Below are 6,000 nucleotides of genomic sequence, written 5' to 3'. Positions count from 1 at the left end.
TGTTATTGTCCTTTTGTTGACTCTTTTTACTTTTTCTCCCGTCTCCTTTTAGTTTCTTGCCTTGCCTATTTGATCTTGTCTGTTGGGCCTCATGTTATTGTGAACTTCATTGTCCTTTTCTAGGATCTTGTTTAGAATTCCTTGCAGTGCTGATTTGGTGTTCATGAAATTTCTCAGGTGCTCTTTGTCATGGAAGTATCTTATTTCCCCATCTATTTTGAAAGAGAGTTTTGCAGGATATGTCAGTCTAGGTTGGAGGTTCTTTTCTTTTAGGACTTGGAATACCTCACTCCAGGCTCTCCTTGACCTAAGGGTTTGTGTTGAAAAGTCTGCTGTGATTCTAATGGGCTTTCCTTTGCATGTGATTGGTTTCTTTTCTCTTACTGCTTGTAGTATTTTGTTTTTCTGTTGGATTTCTGGGATCCTGATTATTATATGTCTAGATGTAGATTTTTTTTATTGTGGCTAGTTGGAGTTCTATATGCCTCACTTATCTGTATGTCTAATTCTTCCCTTCTGTTTGGGTAGTTTTCTGTCATTAGTTCTGTGAAGAGCTTTTTTAGGTCATTTGCGTTTCCTCCTGCTATTTCATGAATTCCTATCAGTCTTATGTTATTTTTCTTTGCATCATCTAGAAGTTGTTGGATTGATTTCTCATGATCCCTTACTGTTTTTGAGAGACCTCTCTTTTCATGGTCACTGACTGCGATCCTATCTTCTATATCTGAAATTCTATCTTCACAATCTTTTATTCTGTTGCATACACTTTCAGTAGAGTTTTTAATCTCCTGGATATCTGTTTGAATCTGTTTTATGGATTCCATTTCTTTCCTCGGTTGGGCATTCATTGTTCCACTTCTTTCTTATGCTGAGTCTTCATGGCTTCTATCATGGTCTTGAGCTCATCTATTTTTTTGTCAGTTTCTGCTCTAGAGTCTCGAATCATGACTTCTATTTTGCTCATCATCTCTATGGTTAACTGGGAAATTATTTCTGATTTGAATTTTTCTAGAGCCTGATTGATCTGTTTTGTTACCTCCTGTGCTATGGGTCCAGGGTGTCCGTTTGGCTCACTATCAGACTTTTCATCCTCATTTGTCCTACTGTTTGCCATTGGTGAACTGGAAATCTGTCTTTGTGTCTTGCTTAAGTGTTTTCTCATTTTTATTTTTGTTGTTGGGTTGCCCTTCTTTAATTTCTGGGTATTACTTAAATCTTCCTGATATAGTTTAGCTTTTGAGTTTCCAATGACTCGTAGATATCCTCATTTTCATAATATCAGAGAAAACAACTCTTTAAATCAATCACAACCCTTTATCCCAATTGATACATTCAGCAGCCCAATAGGATCAGGCACAGCTTGCAAACTGACCACTTGTGGTAGTCATTAATGTATCACCTTTAACTCATGTGAATTAAATTAATATCAAGAAGCAGCCCAAAATATGTTTGCAGTGAATATGCTTTTCAATATAGCATCTTTACCATTTAGGATGGGGGGTTAGACTGAGTTAGGACGAGAGGAGTAGATAAGTGAAAGAACTGGAGCAGGTTTGAAGTGAATCCAGAGGATGTAGAATTACCTTACTATCTTTACGAAGCTATTAATTTCAGGAGGGATAGAAAGAATGCAGGAATAAGGACAAGAATATATCCCCTTAACAATAACAGGCGCTTGCCTTCCCTTGAAGGTAAAGAGCCATGAGTGAGGTAAAATGACTGGAGAAAAGAACTCTTTATAGAGAAACCCCCCAAAAAAGAAAAAATAATAAAAGAAGAGGTCTGAGTTAGGGCAGGAGCAGGAATAAAAAGGGAGATGAGGGATAATATGGTGGAGCAAGAGACTGAGTTGGACAGAGAGGACAGAAAAAAGAAAGAATTTTTAGGGTGGAATGAGGAAAAGAAAAAAAGAAAGAAAAAAAAACAATTTGAAGGGCCTCTTTCAAACTATATCTCTGTTCTCATATTATACCACATGTACAGCCATATGCAGAACCGAATCCCTTGGTCTCAGCTAGCCAATGGCAGTTCCCCACACCTGAGACTGACCTCAGTCCACAAGGCCTAACTTGAGTTTCCCAAACCTCAGGGTTGAACTCCACTCAGTTCTATTATGGGTTTCCCCTGCCCTTTCTTTAAAGATGTTCAAAGTTGGGAGCTCAGAAAACTACCCTTCATGAGAACCTATATCTCTACAGAGTTAGTCCAAGGACTGCCCCAATCAGGAGGTTTGAGAATGGGGGGCAGGGAGCCTTCCTTACTGGGTCTGGTGGCGCACAGTCCGGGAGGTCGCACACCTGCCGTGTGATCCCAGGCAGGCAAGTCTATATCAAGCATTTCTGAGAGGACCCTTGCCTGTCCTGGAAGTTTTGTTTTCCGGATGTTCGCCCTTTTCTTTCTCCTTTCTTCCCCCGCTTCTTCCTTAACCCGGCCCAGCCTGAAGGATGGGCACAGCTCGGCACGGCTGGCCCTTCAGCTGTCTTCGCCAATGCCCCAGACTGCGTCCACAGGGCTGCAGGTGTCCCTCTCCTCTGTGTGCCAGGAGCCAGTGACAGTGTTTGCCGAATGCAGGCTAGGTGGTGGGCACTATGCCGAGGACTCTTTTCAACATCTGTTCTCAAAATCATTTTCTTTTTACAGATGAGAATACCGATCCAGGAGGAGATAGAATAACTGCAGAAACTTGCAAAGCACTCCGCATCTAATCAATCTGTCTATACATATCTCGAGTCCCATCGTCTCTCACCGTAACACCTGACCTAGCCCTGTCTGTCTCTCATGGGAAGGACCTTCACCTGGTCTTCCTCATTCCCTTGTCCTCTAGTTTAAAATCCTTTGGGGACACCACTCCTCTGCTTCCTGTCTGCAGACAAAGGGCTTCAGAGGGCCCAGAAGGCCCTCTCTACCTCTCTGAAATCACAGACCACTACGATTTGTCTCAGAGCATGCCTCCTTTGCCCATACTGCATAGTTCCCAATTTCTGAGTTTTAGCAAACAGATTAGTTCTGTTTTTATGATAACTCAAATAATTTTAGCTTTTGAATTGCTGGGGACCAAGTTTGCAGTGTGGATCTGCTTATTCTGTACCCTTTCCCCTGGGTGAGAGCACCGGAGTGTTAGAAACCGTTTTTCTCACTATTGTCTCTGGTGCTTAGGGTGGTGCCTGGGAGTGTAGCGTGTCAGGAATACCTGCTGGATTTACTAGTGATTCTGTAGGAGAAACCTCCACAGACTTTGGAATCAGAATTAGTTTCAAATTTTCACCTTATCTAGTACTATGTGTATCATTTAATAATCCTTTCCATTTTCTAAATATCAGTTTCACTTTGTGCAAAATTGGAATAGAGGAAGTGATCACATGGATGTTTTAAAGAATCTCTAGTGATATTATCATCATCATCATCATTATTGTTTGGTACTGGGGATTGAATTTGAGTCCTTGCACTTCTGAAGCAGGCGATGGAAACACTGAGCTAAATCCGCAGCCCTCTGGTGATATTATTAATGTCTAGTGATATTATTGATGATACGTGGTATAAAGTACATTTCATAAAGCTTAGCAATTTCTAGGTCTTTGTTCCTCTGCCAACGCTCTTTCTAAGAAAAAGAAGGTACAGGAACATTTAAGGTCAAGCTGATCATCGCGAAGTCACTTAATGAATGTTTCTTGAGCATATACTATGTTGTAGACACTAGAGTGACGAAGATGAATGAGTTATTATGCATATCCTCAAGGAATGCAGTTCACTCTAATAATTCACTTATTAAACCAAGAGCAATAATATATGCAGAAATGAGAAGCTTTAGACTGTGAGAATGTGAATGTTGCACCCCTGTGAAAATTACTACCCTAAAATTTCATTCTCTTTGTTTCTCCATCATAACTTGGGTGTCTAGCTAAACATTCAGATAAACACAACAAACTAAATCTGTTTAGATTTCATTAACATCCTTAAATTTTGTGTTTTCCCTAGTCACGCCATATTGTTTGTAGTTTTAAAACAAATACTATAAAATAGTAAAAAAAAAAGTTTATTTTAAAGAGAGCTGGTTGAGATTTTAATGAACAATCAATGAAGGGGTTTTTTAAATGTGGTGAGTGAGGAAAAATGTATTCTTTTGAGAAGAAACTTTCATTTTTAACTTACAGCTCGTTGAGCTCGTTGCACAGGGAACACACGGGCGTGTGCACAGCTCAGAAAAGTGAATATCAATTAAATGTGGCACACAAAACACTCGAATGATCCCTAAATTGTTATTGCTATTGTTTCAATTATTTATGCAGTAAACTGTATCATACAACAATAACATCAGAAGATAAATACGGACCTTAGCTCCCTGATGTACACTTCCTCCTCCAGATCGTATTTCCATTAACCAGAAGCTGGAATTCATGTCTTACTGAGAGAGATTTCACTGGCCTTTGAGTCACATCAGCTCCTTCTCCGAGCTCCCTACTGTACTCCATGCCCAGGAAACATTTATCGGAATAAACAATATACATATGAACAAATGCATGCAAATGTCAGAGCTGATGCGCAAACACACTCACACGTCTTTACCGCGCCCACTATCTGACAGCACGACAGGAGAAAGAACATTTGAGTGGAAACTGCACACAAGGCTTCCGGAAAGGACGGCCCTGTGATCCATTGAACGTCTTTAGGAAATACGGTTTTCTTTCAAAGTGTGATCATTGGATGACTTAGTGGCAGGATGGGCAACGAAGGATCAGATGCCTGGTAGCTATGAATGGCAGGAGAGCAACCAAGAAGCAGCAGCCTGGCTGCTGCTGACCTCACCGCGCCAGGGAGGGAGAATTAAGAAGGAGTTTGTGAATCTCCCCGCCCAGGAATGCCAGAAACCAATCACTGCCCAACCGCTTGGTGGGACCATTAACAGAGCCTTGAACTTCATCTCTGGCCAGATGAAAGAACAAACAATCTAACTTTCCATCTGAAGAGTCGTCTCAGGATCCCCAAATGGAAAATAAGGGAAGCTATAAATTGCTTAAACTCCAGTTTGGCAGCTCTAACACAGGGCACCAAGGTAAGAGGATTGTCTCTGGCAAAGAATAAAGGCAAGAGAAGCATTCCAAAATGAGAGATGGAAAGAAAAAGATGATGGAAGCCCAGTCTGTAATCATCTCTGCCCCATTCAAACATGGAAAGAAACAATTTTAATAAAAAACAACAAACAAACAAAACAGAAAATCAGCCAATGCCAGGAGCGGTGCTGCGTGCCTGTGATTCCAGTTACTTAGCAGGCTGAGGCAGGAGGATCACTAAGGTTGAGGCCAGCCTGAGCAAATTATTGAGACCCTGTCTCAAAAAACAAAAGGGGTGGGATGTACTGAGTGCTGTCACAAGTGACTCAAAGGTACTCCTGCCCTTAAGGAGCAAAGGTGTACCCCACCAACAGAGGATGATCACCTCAGCATGCCTGCACTTTGCAAAATTACCACAGGACATTTTCTCGGGGCATCTGGAGGCCACACCCTGCCTTGGCCCTGCATCAGCATCTCGCCCTTTATTCACAACTGAAACAAGGTATATCCCTCTGGGCCTCAGATGTTGAGGGGTGGACTTTGGAATTTGGGATTCATTTATCAGGCCAGATCTCACACTCTGTTTTCTTTTCTTTCTGCGGGATTTTCCTTTTGTGGAGAAAAGCTCTGCGCTCTCTTCTGGAGCAGTGTTTTTCCTGGTCCTCTTGGGAAGGGGATAAGAGGTAAGTCCTGAGGTTACTCTGTGTTCCCAGGTCTCCCCTCCGGGAAGAGCCCTCCCACAGGCGTGGAGGGGAGCTCCAGAGGGTCTCCTGCCCTGCGGCCCAGGCAGCCTTTCCCATTCCAGCTGGGACAGCACTTTCTGCTGAGCACAGGCTCTGTAGCTCCAGAGTAGAGCTGCTTGAGAGGCAAGTCCTGGCCATCCCCATATTCAGAGACACATTTCCACCCGGGAGGGGACTGGGGGCAGCAACGGGCACAGCATGCTTAAGCA

The sequence above is a fragment of the Fukomys damarensis genome, unplaced genomic scaffold (assembly GCF_012274545.1).
Source record: "Fukomys damarensis isolate Sample0158 unplaced genomic scaffold, DMR_v1.0_HiC HiC_scaffold_31, whole genome shotgun sequence".
NCBI lineage: Eukaryota > Metazoa > Chordata > Mammalia > Rodentia > Bathyergidae > Fukomys > Fukomys damarensis.
This window is presented reverse-complemented; position numbering follows the sequence as displayed.